Source organism: Crocodylus siamensis, chromosome 9 (assembly GCF_052110815.1).
Source record: "Crocodylus siamensis isolate JL-2025a chromosome 9, ASM5211081v1, whole genome shotgun sequence".
NCBI classification, from domain to species: domain Eukaryota; kingdom Metazoa; phylum Chordata; order Crocodylia; family Crocodylidae; genus Crocodylus; species Crocodylus siamensis.
The window spans coordinates 33,150,353-33,166,588 of NC_143403.1; the positions used below are offsets into that span (position 1 = coordinate 33,150,353).

The 16,236-nt window shown below is 51.1% G+C and overlaps 1 pseudogene; it reads right to left on the reverse strand.

Annotated features, from left to right (window-relative positions):
* Window positions 1–536: 536 nt before the first annotated feature.
* The window catches only part of LOC149857287 (scavenger receptor cysteine-rich domain-containing protein SCART1-like), a 54,078-nt pseudogene continuing 38,378 nt past the window's right edge, over window positions 537–16,236 (reverse strand).

Here is a 16,236-nt window from a genome sequence, read left to right on the forward strand (position 1 = left end):
TGGCCAGCCAAGCAGGGCAACGATGCTGCAGAAGCAAATTGGGTGTGAACTGCTTCCCCCAGCATGCTGTCCTTAGGGAAAACCACCAGATCCCTCCTGGCTGTAAGGATAAACAAGTTGACAGTGTCCCAGTGGAAGCTCCCGGGGGTGCCTCCATCTCCAAGCCCACTTTCCACCCATTGCAGACAAGCCCTTGACGAATGGGCGAGGCTCCACTGTTTGCCGTGGCACTGGATCCTTGAATGTAGCCGGGCCACCTAAGTGGCAGTGCTGAGGTGAGTTGGGCGGGGGCCTGTAACAAGGTAACATGAGAGGGAGGAGGCAATCTCAACATTAAGACTTACCAGGCCCCTTTGTTGGAGTACGCGGGCCCAAGACAAGGAGATAAGAAACCTACAAGGAATGAGAAGCCACTTACATGCTCAGGCAGGCAGAGGCATCAATGCTGTCATCCTGTAGGCCCATGCTGGATTGGGCAGGAGAGGCTGGAGGGAGGGGACGACGGGGGTGGATGGGGAGGGGAGGAGTGCAGGTCGTCACCTCCTGAGGGTGAAGCAGCATGGGAGCAGCCAGGTGAGCTGGAACCTGTGGGACAAGGGCAGAGTCAGGGCACACTCAGTGTGGGGCCCCTCCACTCACCCCTGGGAACAACCATGGGGTAAAGGAGTCTCCCCAGCAGGGGGCAGGACATGGCTTTCACACACGGCTCAGTGGGGCTTTCTGTCCCAGCAGGCCTGGCCTGGGCCAGAAGCTCTGATTCCTAGGGTGAACCCCTGGTAACAGAGTCCATGGACTCAGAGGCGGGCAATGAGGGGCCAACCCAGGAGATAGCTGGTCCATGCAGGGCACTACAGCTCCAGCAGAGAGGCAGGACGGGTCATCCTGAGTGGCCTGGAGGAAGGGGGCACCCAGTCATCATGTGGGCTGGTGGAGGGGCAGCCCCCCAGGCCTGGGGCTGGCTGGGGTACAGGGGAAACACTCACCTCCTTGCTGCCTCTGACCTTCTCCTCCTCCCCTCTGCCGCAGTGTCAGCCCTGGGGGTGGGAGGCAGAGACACTGGTCACCTCACATTCACCACAAGCCCCCAGGCTCTGGCCACTGCCACCATCCCATGCCCAGGTCTCCCCTCTCTCCATCACTGCCTTCATACCAGGGACAGGCCCTGGGCATCCTGCCAGACCCATCTCCCTTCCTCCCTCTGTGCTGCCTGCACCTAGGTCTGGTTCCTGGCTGCCATCTGCATATACACAACAGGGACGGCTCCCAGCACAGAGAACCCAGGCCTGCAGCACTGTTGCCCCAGCCCTGCCCCACCTAGACACCCAGGGCGCCCCCACCCCGTCCTTGTCTCAACCTGCAAGACCCTTCCCATGACCAGGAATGAGCTGCTGGCTCCAGCCCTCCTTCAGCTCCCCTCACTGAACACATGCTAATAACCTAACGCTAGGGCTTGGTTGTTACCACTTGTCTCAGGTGTCCCCACCTCCCAGGTCAAGGTCCCAGATTCCATCAGACACTTGGATTTGGGAAGGACTGTCCCTGTGATTGGGGGATGAGCCCATGACCCTCCCTTATTCTTGGAGGGCCCCTGGAGTTGGCAGGAGATGGAGACTATCCCCCCGGGTCCTGTGTGCTGCATGGGGCTGGGAGGGGCAGGGGGCACCTGGTGAGAAATGCCCAGCCCCAGATCCACCCATCCCACTCCCTGGGTAGGGGAAACACTTACGGCAGCAGGGGGAGCTTGGCCACATCTGGTCTCTCACTTCGCTTGCCCCCAGCACTGCTCCTGGCCCTGCAGGGAGACAAGGGGCTGCGCATCAGCTGAGCCCACTCTTATGCCCGGGCATAGGGTGACTAGCCCCTCTGGGACACAGTGCATGGGGGCACTGCCAGGAGTCCTGCATGCTGCAAGGGCAGGACCTTCCTCCACAGGGGTCGGGTGGGAGTCCCTCTGGGGAGCAGTACCTTGCCCCCTTCCCATGCAACTGCGCAAGTCCTCCACAGCTCACACCAGACCCAAACTCACGGGTGCAGGGTCCCTTCTCTCCTGGACTTGTCCAATGGAGGGGACAGATGGGGACCCTTTAATGGGGGACAGTTTTGTTTTGGCCCACCTGTCTGTGTCCAGGCTGGCATCTGGTGCTGAGAGGACATGAGGGCTAAGCATCAGGCTGGGTGGCACTGAGCACCACTTTTAGGATGGGGATCCCAGAGCCCACATGAGCCCACCCTTGCAAGGGAGCAGAGGGCAGCAGGGCCATTGCCAGGAGGAAGGCTCTCAGGGCTGGGGCATGGGCAGGGGCTGCAGGGCCAGGACCTGGCCCAGACTGACAAGCTCATGGGGGCCAGTCCTGTTCCCCTTCCTCAGGGAACTTGCTGGTGAGGAGCAGGGGGTGATAGCTAGGGAGGAGGGCATGGGGTGGGGGCTGTCCAGATTGGACCTTGGGCAGCATGGGCTTGGGCTGCCAGCCAAACCCTGCTGCCCAGCCCTCGTTGCTCCCATGGGGGGCGGGCATGTGCCCATGTCTCACCCAGGTTGCTGGAGCACAGGTGCATGGGGGGCAGCTTCTCCCACTGGGGCAGCTGCAAAGAAACACAGCCCTGAGCTGAAGGAGGGAAAGAGGGGCCTGACTGCCAAGAGCAGGGACGAGGCATGGGGCTGAGTGCTGGGCCCTTGCCCAACCTCAGCCCCTGCCCCTGCCCACAACTTGCCACATCTCCCAAAAGTTCCTGGGACAGACCCATGCTGTGTCCCCAATGCCACCCCCACGGCTGAATGAGAAAGGGCACTCACGTCTGCAGCAGGCGCTCGCGGCCGATGCCTGGATAGGAAGATGGACAAAACCTAACTACCTAATGGGTTAAACTAACTAAGAGACAAACAATCTAACTAATGAATTAATGAAATAACTAACTATTGAACTATCTAATGAACTAACAAACTACCTATCGAACTGACAAACTAACTTCCTAACGAATCAAGAAACTAACTAGCTAACAAATGAACAATCTAACTACCTAAGGAACTAACAAATTACCTAACGAACTGCTAAACTAAGGAACTAACTAACCAACAGAAATAAGGCACGAGGGACAAGGAAGGGCGAGTGGCGCAGGTGAAGGGCAGGAGAGCATTGGGAGGAGCCAATACCTGAGAGTGAGGCTGGGGATTGTGATGTCACTGGGCACAACAGCACTGTTGCCATGACAACCTGGGGTCTCCCTCCCACATGGGCAAGGTGCTGAGTGCTGGGGCTGTGGGCACCTTTGACCTGGCCTGGCCTGGCGGGGGATGTTCCTGGCCCAGGACGACCCGAGACCCTGAACTCTTTGAGCATGTTGTCCTTCCTTGTCTGTGTGGTCCAAGCAGTGACAGCCCTGGTCCAGTGGGTCCTGGTTACAGTAGACCCTGGTGCCAGATCTCAGCTCCTCTCTGATCACTGACCTGTGGGGTCAGGGCACATCAGGGCAGTGGCTGGGGTGGGCACACAGAGCCCAGCTCCACCTCAGCCCCTTTTCATGCAGGGAGGGATGACAGGATCCCAGGAAGAACAGGCTGGCTGGAGCAAGGGTCAGCAAGCACCTACCTCCAATGTGGCCTCCCCTGCCCGGCGCTGCTGGGCCTGGTCCTGGTGCAGCACCGAGACAGTGCCCTGTGCTGCACATATCAGTGACACATATAGAGCCAGACATACATACACACCGCCCCGCCCCACCTGTCAGTGACACTCGCATGCATACACACAGAGCAGTGACACCCAGGAGCACACACAAACACATGAGCCCTGCCCCAACTGCAAATCCAGAGTTACAAAGGCCTCTGAACCCTCCACCCCTGCTTCTGTCAGACAGAAAAACCTCCCATTCCTTAGACTCTTACAGAAGCCCCCCCGACATGCTCCCCTGCGGGGTTTTCCTCTTGCCCCTGCTCAGATACAGCTCAGCTCCCCAGCATGGTGCAGTCACTAGGAGTAGACTTTCCTTATGATCCTCTTGCCCCTGCACTAACCCCCGCCCCCAGGAAGGGGATGGGGCAAACACGTGCCACTCAGGGGGACACTCCCTGCGCCCTGTCACTCCACATGGGGAAGGGGGAGCAGGGACAGGTATGAGGATAGATTTGGAACAACCAAATGACCAACAGGACACTTGTGGGCTCCTCACATGAGTCCAGGTGTCAGGGATGGGCCCAACGATAGTACTTGCTCTATACCATTGGGTTGCAGGGGTGGGGCACTCACTCAGACCTCCATGCCTTTGGGGTCCTGTCCACAAGTCACCATTCAGCTGAGACCAGCAGGGTGGCAAACAGCTTGATCTTTATTAGGAACAGGATTCAGCAACTCACAAGTTCACAGCTTGGAGAGAGAACTACAACTACCCACCAGCACAAACCGTGCCCGCAGGGCATCACGGGGAGAGAATGCATGGTCCCACTGCTGGCCCCTTCAAGGGACCTTCCATATACCACATCGCCGTTCTTTACTCAGGGAGCTCCCTCTTAACCACTTGGATGTTCATCAGGCACTACTTTAACTGGGAATGTTTCAGGATTGTGGAACCAGAGGTTGCTAGCACTTGGCTTACCGGTGGGCTCTAGCCTTTACCGCTATCCCATTATGGTCCTTGTACTTCACAGGCAATCTCACCACATGTCCAGTCTTAGTTGGCGTGGTGGCATCAGGTTCCTCTCGTGGTGGTCTGGTTCATCTTCTGAAGTTTGCTCAGCTGCTGTTTCTTGAGGGACACCAACATGTCGTGCTGGGACTGACCAGTAATCGTATCTTAAGTGTCTTCTGTTCCTCCTGTAGTCACTAGCGCTGGGGGATGTCACGCAGTTCATCTCTTTTTGCCATGATGGATGTTGGTGTCCAACCTGTACTTGTTTGCATCCCTACTTTCTCCTCGTGTCATAGAGGCAGCACGAATGCAACTGTGCAGTTGTAGCACTCCTTCTGGTTCCTTTGAAGGTCACGCAAAAGCCTCCCCATCAGAAGCTGTGCTGGAGCTTACTCAAGACCAGAAATGGGCATGTTGCTCAGATTGAGTAAAGCCAGATGGAGATCAGAGCCATACTGCAATGTCTTCTTAAGCATTGATTTGATGGTCTGAACTGTGCGTTCAGCCTGGCCATTGGATTGTGAGTACCTGGGGCTAAATGGGTGATTGTTATGCCCCAGTCGGTCACAAATGGTTTCATTGTGTAACTTACAAATGGCATGTGATCACAGACAATTTCTCTGGTATGAAATGGTGAGCAAACACAGACTTTGTTTTGCCTACTACCATGCCAGCTGTTTCGTCTGGCAGGTGCAAAAATTCAGGGTACTTGGAGTAATAGTCAACTAGGATCAAATGAGACTGTCCCCGTTTGTCAAGAATGTCTGGTGTCAGTTTTAGCCAAGGCAGGTTGAGGATTTCATGTGAGATCATGGGCTCTTTCTGATTACTGGGTTGGAGGTCTTGACAAGGTGCACAATTCACAATCCATCGCTCGGTGTGGGCATTCATTTTAGGCCAATACATGATTTGTCGGGCTCATGCTTTCGACCTTTGTATGCCTTGATGGGCCGAGTGAAGCAATGTCAACAAGTTGGTCCTCTCATGACCTGGAATGATTATTTTTGGCCCAGTCATAAGCAAATCATCCTAAATCTGGATTTGGTCTCTGAGAGGCCAGTAGGGTTTTAGTTCAGGTTTGACTGGTTTTTGCCTGTTTGGCCATCCATGAAGATGCTGCGCTGTAAGGGCTTGTAGGTCCTGCTCAGACTGCATGTGCTCCTGTAACTGCTGAAGTAACTGGTCACTGAGTGGCTCCATTTCCGTCAGACCGTGAATCACCTTTTCTGAGTGGAAAAGATGTGGTTCAGGAGCAGAAGTGAGTGTTGTGGCTTTAGAAAATGTGTCAGCCACCAACATGTCTTTGCCTTTGGTATAGTGAATCTGGATGCCATCTTTTTGGAGCTGCAACTGCATCCTCTGCAGCTGTGCCAGAGCCTTTCCTACAGGCTTTGCAAAAATTGCTTCCAGGGGTTTGTGGTCTGACTGAACCCATAACTGAGTGCCACACACACATTAGTGGAGCTTTGTCATGGTGAAGACAATTGCCAGAAGGTTTTTTTCAACCTGCGCATAATTTCTCTTGGATTGCGTTAGAGCCCCCAAAGACTATGCAATCGGTGATTCTGCTGAAGCAGACATACTCCTAAGCTATCTTCGGGCTTGGATTTCCAGCTGCTCTGCTGAGTTGAAGTACCTGAGCACAGGTGCTGTGTTGATGGTTTGCTTGAGCTTCTCCAGGGCTGCCTGATGCTCAGGTCCCCATTGCCACATAATGTAATTCCTGAGAAGCGCTCTCGGTGGGGCCGTCAGGCCAGACTCACGTGGAATGTATTGCGCCAAGTACCGAACAGTTCAGAGGAGTTTTGGAAGGCCTTTCTTGTGTGTTGGAGGGGGCTTCCTGTGGACGGCTTCCATGTTGTCATCATCTGTTCTGATACTATCTTTTGAGAAGTTATGGCCCATATACCTAACGTAGTCGACTAAAATCTGTGTTGGGTTCTTATTAAACTTTACTCCTTTCAGACGTTCTCTCTCCAGACCTTGTGTCAGGATAGTGACATGCTCCTCTTTGGTAGCCGCTACAATGAGCACATCATCCCTGACGATGTGGATTCCTAGAATGGTGTCAAAGCATTCATGACACTTATAGTTTCATAAATGTTTCATAGATGTTAGGGTCAGAAGGGACCTATTAGATCATTGAGTCTGACCCTCTGCCCTGGACCGGAATGAGTGCTGGGGTTGAATTGTTGCACAAGGGGCCATTCGAGCTCCTGGAGGCTAAGTTCCAATTTGGTCCCCAGAAGTGAGTCACACCACAAGCCACAGAGATAAAGCCTTTATTGCTTGCAAGCAGGTCGGCCTGGAGTCATGAGACTCAGATCAAAGCCGACCCCGAGTGCCTATTCTCCATTGCTTATATGCTTGATTACAAGGTATTGGGAAAATTCCATTAGCGCAATCGCATTTCAAACTAGCATAGTTGCGAAGCTAAGGACTTTCCAACTGCAAGTCTGCGGTTTGCATGTTTGCACAACAGAGCGGGAAACAAGCTGCATGTAGATGCTTCCTGAGTTCTCGTAAAGCAAACGGTTTTCAGCCCCCCTGCTTTTCCCACAAGATGACCCCAGCTATGTGTCTGTTCAATCTCCTTTTAAATACCTCCAAGGAAGGGGACAGCACCACCTCCCTTGGAAGCATATTCCATATTTTGGCAACCCTCATCACAAAGAAATTTTTCCCGATGTCCAATCTGAATTTGCTCTCTTCCAGTTTGTGGCCATTATTTCTAGGAATCCTGACGGACGCCCTGGTAAACATGGTATCCGCTCTTTCTTGCTGCCCCCCCACTCCCGATGAGTTTGTAGGTGGCCACAAGATCACCTTTCAGCCTCCTCTTGCGGAGGCTGAAGAGGTTCAGGTCTCCCAATCAGTCCACAAAGGGTTTTTCTGTAGATCTTTAACCAGATGAGTGGCCCTCCTCTGATCCCTCCCCAGGCCATCCACATCCCTCCTGTTATTTTTACTGTTAAAAAATACTGTTATTTTTTTCTGCTATATAATACATACATGTCAACTGAGGGGTTTTCAGAAACTAATGATTAAATGAGTGCCCATGATGTATGTCTGTGACAACATAGGGAACTACAGAGCAGTGGGAAACACTGATGGCAGCACACAAAATAGTTTTATTTCAAAATAGCCATTAGTTTCTGAAACACCTTTGTATAATTATGGGACAGTCCAGAGCTGGGTTCAGACGAGACTCATTTCCTGCGCACTGGACGCATCTCAACCCAACAAGGCCTGTCTCTCGTTCAGACTTCAGGGAGTTATAGGCTTTCTCTGCATCACCACACTGGAGCTGCTTGCACACCACGTTGGAGTCATTTATGTCCCACTGATCATGCAGGACTCTGCCCCATGCACCACCAAGGGAAATCTCGACTCGCCCATCACACCGGCTCTCTCCATTCAGCAGTCTGAGGGATTCAGAGTCACCTGGGCCCAGGAGAGATGGGAAGTGCACTGATTATCCCATGATACATTATCTACCATGGTAGACTCAGGGAAGGAAAGTCAGGGTGCCTCTACATGAGCAGGGAGGCTGCTCTGACACGGTGTAACTACAGTGCACCAGAGCAGATTTGATTAATTGAGTCTGCTGGAGTGTGGTAATTACTGTGCTCCAGCAGCCTTCCTCATCTTGTGTATTAGTGTCCCCATGCTTCAAAATAGTGGAAGGGGCACTCATAGAATGAGCTTTAGCTAGAGCAGCCCTGCTGCCAGTTTGAAGCTCAGGGATGCTGATACGCGAGATGCTCCGGGAGCTTTAACTAGAGAAGCTCTCGGAGCCACTCTAATTAAAGTGTTCCCACCCCGGAGCATGTGTACAAATTCCTTAAGTGCCTAAATATCCAGACACATGGTAAGGAACTGTCAGTGCACTGCAATAATGCAAGGACTTGCCTCTATTATAGGGCCTTATCTGAACAAGTAACAGCTGTTCCTGGGGGCCTGAGCACTGTTTTTTTGAGGACACTTCAAGCAACCATGCTAAGCAGAGCTTCAGAGCAAGGGAGTGAGGAGCAGTATGCCTGCAGCAGGGAAGGTCTGGCGAGAGCAAGAAAAATACCTAATGAGGTCAACAGCTCTGACACTGCTTTAGCCTAAGGCACTCCCTGATTTCCCTTTTACTTACCTAACTGGTGCCCACCTGACAAAGCTCCCCTGCAGTGGCTTCTGCATGGTCCTGTCATCAGTAAACAGGAGGACACTCCACTATGGGCAACCAGTTAAGAAGCTTAACCAACATAATGCGGAGTGTGTTTGGACTGTGGAGAGGCAGAGCCCAGTGTCTAAAGTAGCACTGTCCTGCCTCAAATGTAAGAGCAGCCTCTTGCTCTCTGCTGTCCTGGACTTCATTCAAAACCCATCCAGCAGCTGCTGAAAAGCCTCAGGCAGGTGTCTATACGGGGGGTAAGCTCAGGGCCTGGGCACAGCATTCCCTGAGCAGGAGCCAGTGTAATGTGGATTCCTGCCTTTCTGTATCATAGATGGCTTGGGAGTATCTGAGTTTCATAGTTTCATAGATTGTAGGGTAGTGATGCAAAAAGCGGTTCGTTTCTTTGGAGGCTCGCACGCGAAGAAATCTCAGACACACACTTATTAGCAGCACAAAAGGTGTATTTGCAAATAGGGTCGGAGCAGAGCCAAAGGACTCAGATTACTCCGCCCCCTGAGGAAATTCTCAGCTGGCATTATATCCCTTCCCTCCTGGGCACGTGTGCAGAAACAGGAACTCTTACAACTCATTTCCGGTTCATACAAACATGTATGTGATCACGTCACTTCATCCGTCGCATGTATATTATAATTAACTACTTAAGTATGCGGGGTGGATAGGTGAATATGCATCAACTAATTGCGCACGCTCAGAAAGTTCTCTAGGTCACCAAGAGTTGAAATCCTGCCCCCTTTCAAGGACACAGTCAGTTGAATTCCAGGTTCTGTAATCTGCATGAGAAGAACCAGGGAGGCTGAAGGAGTGTGGGAGAGGGAGTGATTTAGCATAAGAAAAAAACTGTAACAAGACTAGCTAAGAAAGAAAAAGTCCTTGGCAGTGTTCTTTTCTTATCAGGTACGAGATGCAAACTGTGCAGTTCTAACAACACTCGATTTCTAACAATATTCTAACAATACTCCATTTACTGTGCATTTCTAACAATATTCCCCCCTCAAGATGCTTTCTGCTCCCCATTCTTGACCAGTACTCTTAACATCCGCCTTATCACTTACCAACCATTTTGGGGCCAAAGGAAAAGCCCTCCAAGGCCACTGTTCTTCGGCCTCTCGGAGCCCCCCACAGGCCCAGCAGTTGGTAAGATTGAAAGTACCTGCAATTCTTTTCATCATGTCAACATACAAATATGTCCCTGGGGAAGCAATTGGGGAAAGCGGGGGTATAGGCCAGCGGCTAAGGCTGCTCAATCCTGCTTCTTTCACTATACAGATAACAACAAGGCATATTAAGATTCCCACCATATTTTCCCTTTCATGAGATCAAATACAGCCTAAATTTTTCCCTTTTTACTTTCTTGTCTAATTTTCTGAACTTTGATTAAGCCGTCTCAGGCGCACTTGGAGATCACCAGTAGGTTCACAGCTTCACTTGCTGGCTTCTTGTTCCGAAGACAACTCAGCTTCTGGAGTGAGCTCATCTTGGGAGTTGATGTCCTCTGACGCTCGTGGATGTCGTTTCACATGGGTATGGTGTATCCAACGGTCATGGCCAGCAATCTTTACAGCGGTGTGGGTTGTTAGAAGTACCTGGAAAGGGCCACTCCACCTCTCAGTCAAAGGTTCCTTTTTCCACCGCTGCACCAAGACCCAGTCTCCCGGGCAGAAGTCATGTCTAAAGTACGTCTAAAGGCAGACGCTGAAAGGAGGCTGCATACCTGTGAAGAGAAGACAAGACAGACTGCAAAGCAATAACATACATATGAAGCTCACTATTACCTAATTCAAAAGTTACATTTTCTCGCATCCCAGGGGGTAAGACTCGAGGCGGTTTGCCAAACATAATTTCATATGGGGTTAATTTAAGGCCCCGTCGGGGAGTGTTTCGAATGCAAGTAAGAGCTAGGGGCAATGCTTGAGGCCACTTAAGGCGTGTTTCAATACAGATTTTGGTGAGTAGAGTCTTTAAGGTCCTATTCATGCGTTCCACTTGTCCTGAACTCTGTGGTCTCCATGGTGTGTGTAGTTTCCAAGTGATCTTGAGAGCTTGTGCGACTTCTTGAACTACCTTTCCCACAAAGTGTTGTCCTTGATCCGACTTGATGGATTCAGGCAGGGAATACCGGGGAATGATCTCCTGCAACAAATACTTTACTACTGTAGCCGCAGTGGCAGTCCTGGTGGGCCAGGCCTCGACCCAACCAGAGAGCTGGTCTACCATGACAAGTAAAAACCCGTGATGTCCGGACCGTGGGAGCTCGGCAAAATCAATCTGCCATGCTCGTCCAGGGTACGCTGCCCAGGGTCTACCTCCCATTGGCACAGGGGGTTTCCTTCAAGGGTTTACTTTCTGGCATGTGATGCACTTGGTAGCAATACGCTGAGCTTCTACATATAGCCCTGGGGCTACTGCTTGGCGGATCACTAGATCACCCATAGCCAAGCCTCCCATATGGGTTCTTGCATGGAGCTGTTGCAGCACCTCCCAAAACAATGGCCTGGGTATCATGACCTTTCCTCCCGGTACTATCCACCACTCCTGGGAGTTCTTTTTTGCACAAGCTTTCTGTGCAAATTTATCTTCTTCAGGGGAATACTGCGGGACTAAATCCTGGACGTATGGCCATATGGCATGGGACAAGGCCTGTCTGGATACTTCCTCTGCTTCTCCACCAATAAATGCAGCTTCCTTTGCAGCCGCATCAGCCTTTGCGTTTCCAAGCTTATGCTTTTCCTCAGCAGCCTTCCCATGGGCCTGCACATGAATGACTGCTACCTCTTTAGGCTGGTGGAGTGCCTCTAGTAGCTTGATAATCTGGGGGCCATTAGCAATTTTATTCCCAGAAGCCATAATGAAACCCCTTTCTTTCCACAATAGTCCGTGCGCATGGACTGTAGAAAAAGCATAGCGAGAGTCAGTGTATACATTAACCCGCTGGCCTGTCCCCAGCTGTAATGCTCGGGTGAGCGCAGTGAGTTCCGCGGCTTGTGCCGACCATGAGCTCGGCAATGATTCCCTCCATACTACCTTATCCAAGGTTACCACTGCACATCCTGTTCGTCTTTTTCCATCGATGACAGAGCTGGAGCCGTCTACGAAGTATTCAGCATCTGGGTCTTCAATTGGGTCCTCAGCAAGGTCAGGCCGCACCTGTGTGGTTTGATTCAGGACCTCAAGACAGTCATGCGTCAGTTTCCCTGGCTCCGGCAGCAAGGTTGCAGGGTTTAAGGCTGTAGTATGTTTGAAAGTAAGTCCTGGATTAGAGAGCAAAAATATTTCATACCGTGGTTGTCTGAAGGGGTTAAGAAACTTTCCTCCCTCAGTCCCTAGAATCTGGGGAACTCCATGAGGAGTGAGTATTTCTATATCCGCACCCATGACTATCTTCTGGGCTTCTTCAACAACCACTGCTGTGGCTGCCACAGCCCGAAGACAGGCTGGCCACCCGAGTGCAACTGGATCTAGAACCTTTGAGTAATATCCTACGGGTCTCCAGGTCGGGCCCGATGGCTGTGTCAGCACCCCTGATGCGACCCCTCCATTCAGTCGATATGGCTTTTTACTATTTGGGATGGCCAGGGCAGGGGGCTGGATTAATGCTACCTTAAGCAGATCAAAGGCATGCTGCATTTCTTTATTCCATTTCCATTTAGTGAGACTCTCCTTAGTCAGGGAGTCATACAGTGGTCTAGCCTTCCCACCATAATCTGGTATCCATAGTCGACAGAACCCAGTTAGCCTTAGGAATGCCCGCAGCTCCTTGGGTGACTTAGGTGGGGTTAGACCTTGGATTGCCTGTATGCGATCTGCACTCAGGGCTCTGACTCCTTTTCAGAGCTTATATCCCAAAAATGTAACTTGAGGCTGACATATTTCGGCTTTCTCTCTAGAGACTTTATATCCTTTTTCCCCCAGAGTGTTTAGCAGTGACCTGGTGGCTTCCTCGCAGAGCTGCAAGTTTGGGCTTGCAACTAGCAGGTCATCCACATACTGGAGGAGAGTCACTGCGGGGTGTGATCCCTTCCACTCCTCCAAGTCCTTCTGAAGGGCAAGTCCGAAAATATGGGGGGCTGCTATGAATCCTTGTGGAAGGACTGTCCACATGAGTTGGGCTTTATGGAAAGTATCTGGATCCTCCCATTCAAAAGCAAACAATTTTTGACTCTCTCGGTGAAGGGGAATGGAGAAGAAAGCATCTTTCAAATCTAGCACTGAAAATATTTCAGCTTCCCCCGGTACTTGTGTCAAAATCGTGTGTGGGTTCGGGACTACAGGATGTTCTGAAAGGACCTTCTTATTTACTGCTCACAGGTCTTGGACCAGTCTGTATGAGACCCCCATCTGCCTTCGGCACTCCAAGAATGGGGGTATTATAGGGTGAGGACCCTTCCACTAGCCATCCGCACCTCTTGTATTTCTCTATTAATGGCCTGAGTCCAGCTCTGGCCGCTCGGCTGAGTGGATACTGCTTTACCCGAATCGGCCCCTCCCCATCCTTGAGTATGATCCTTACCGGGGAGACCGACTTAGCCGTGCAGGGGTTGCATCAGCCCATACCGAAGGGTCTACTCCAGTCATGTGATCTTCAGAACTTACTGCAGGACGCCGGTCCTCCAGGAGAGCCATCTGATAGTTCGAGCTCTGCTTGACAGGTAGCTGGACCACTATCTGATCGTCTCTGAAAAAGATCTCAGCTTGCAATTTTGTGAGTAAGTCCCGCCCAAGGAGTGCAACTGGGCAACTTGGAGAATATACAAAGGAGTGCTCAAGCAAATGGTCCCCCACTTTGGTGAGGAATGGTTTACAAACAGGGAGTCGGGATTGCGTTCCCTCAATCCCTTCCACAAGTACATGCTGTTCACTAGTTCCTGCACAGGGTTTTTTTTCTGGAATCATTGAAAATGTAGCCCCAGTATCCACCAAGGCTTCAAAGTTTTTGCCACCAACCTTAATGGTTACCATGGGATCTTTTCGGGCTCCAACCCGAAGGGTAGTGGTCTTAGATCCCCGTCCCCTTCATTCTGTGTCCTCACCCTTTTTCTCTGCCCGCATGAGGTGACCTCTTGGTTCACCCTCTCTCTTCTCCTTCAACTTTGGGCATTCCCTCTTCCAGTGTCCTTTCTCTTTGCAATAAGCACAAACGTCTGGTCCCACTCTTTCTCCTTTCCCCTTCTGTATCCCAGCCTTTCCAGGGTTACCTCCTGTTATAGCAGCTGCCAGCGCTGCCATCTGTCGCTGAGCCTTTTTATCCTCCTTGCGCTCCTGCACTTGCTCACGATTCCCATATACCTTATATGCAATTTCCACCAGCTCTGAAATCGGTTTCCCAGCACCTCCCTCAGTTTTCTGTAACTTCTTATGAATATCAGCAGCGGATTGACCAATAAACATAAGATTTACCATGCGTTGATTATCTGGGGCTTCTGGATCTAGGTCCGAAAACCTGCGGAACGCCTCATACAGCCTCCCGAGGAAAGCTGAGGGATCCTCTTCTCTTCCCTGTCTCACTTCATACAACTTAGACAGATTAGTAACCCGAGGCACTGCCTTCCCCATTGCTTCCACTATAATCCCCAGATACCGTGCACTCAGCTCTCTTCCTTCTGCAGTATGATTATCCCATCTCGGCTCCTCAACAGGGCAGGTATCACGCAGGGTACGACCAGCAGCTCCCTCTGCTTCTACCCTGGCTGCTGCAATGCGCTCTGCCGTCCCCAACACTAATCTCCTTTCCTCCGGGGTCAGGAGGGTTTGGAGCATCATCTGGACATCAGCCCAAGTGGGTCGATGGGTTTGCCCAATAGATCAAAACAGGTCCCTCATCTTTTCAGGGTCTTCACGAAAAGAGGGGCTCTGATTCTTCCAGTTAAATAAATCTGAAGTACTAAATGGGGTGTAGACAAAAGTTGCATTGCCCCCCTCTCTGATAACCTCTCGCATCGGGCAGTTCAGCACCGGCTGTGATTCTACAGTCTGGCGCAAATAATAGCCCTTATTCCCTGATTCAGATGGGGCACTTGGCTGAGGCTCACGCTCTGAATCATTAGGTGTGCTTTGGTACGCCGGTGGTAGTCTCCCTGAGGGAGGGAGCGGTGGTGCAGAGGGACTGGATCTCAAGGAGTTGTCTGATTCATCCTCACTACCTGACAAGGCGACCGGAGAGCGGGTCCGATACTCAGTCAATTCAGAATTCCCCCCCTCATTAGACTCAGGGATTACAGGCGGTCCTCCTTGAGTCTTTCCTTTAACAACCATCACATGAGACTTTACTAAGCATTTTTTAATCCAAGGTGGCTGATTCTGAACCACCCACAACCAACAATCAATATAAGGAAATTGATTCCAATACCCGTTCTGCATAACTATTTCATGGATAGCTATCACTTCTTTTACTACAAAGGATCCTTTCGGGGTCCAGTGGACCCCAAATGTTGACCACTCGAGTTGACAAAACTTAATTAAATCACCCTTTTTCATCTTCACTCCATAATCTGCCTGCTTTGCAAATTTACTAAAGTTCCATAACATACATCTTAAGGGCCTATCAGAGTTTTCTACACGGGAGCGACCCGCACCCATTGCCCACAAGAGTGTGCCCAAGGCACACCAAATACCAAAAGATCGTGGTTACAGACGGCTCTTATATACCAGGCCGAAAGTTTCCTGGTATTAAACCAAATAGAACGCGTCTTTATTCCTGGATCCAGACCAAATTGGGCAAGGGAATTCCTATACTCACTCAGATACCCCAGAGATCTCGATCCTAATGCCGGAGTGTGTGTCTGGCGTCCTCAGAAACCAAAAATTTGCACAGGAGCCTTTAACTTCCCGAATATCCCGACTCACGTCTCAGACCTCCAGGCGAGCCCAAAAAGTCGGCTCGGTGCGCACTCCCCCTGTTGCCGGAGGCGATTTTGTCGCTGAATTTTGGGGTAGTCCAAAGATGCCCCACGTTGGGCGCCAAATTTGATGCAAAAAGCGGTTTGTTTCTTTGGAGGCTCGCACGCGAAGAAATCTCAGACACACACTTATTAGCAGCACAAAAGGTGTATTTGCAAATAGGTTCGGAGCAGAGCCAAAGGACTCAGATTACTCCGCGCCCGAGGAAATTCTCAGCTGGCATTATATCCCTTCCCTCCTGGGCACGTGTGCAGAAACAGGAACTCTTACAGCTCATTTCCGGTTCATACAAACATGTATGTGATCACGTCACTTCATCCGTCGCATGTATATTATAATTAACTACTTAAGTATGCGGGGTGGATAGGTGAATATGCATCAACTAATTGCGCACGCTTAGAAAGTTCTCTAGGTCACCAAGAGTTGAAATCCCGCCCCCTTTCAAGGACACAGTCAGTTGAATTCCAGGTTCTGTAATCTGCATGAGAAGAACCAGGGAGGCTGAAGGAGTGTGGGAGAGGGAGTGATTTAGC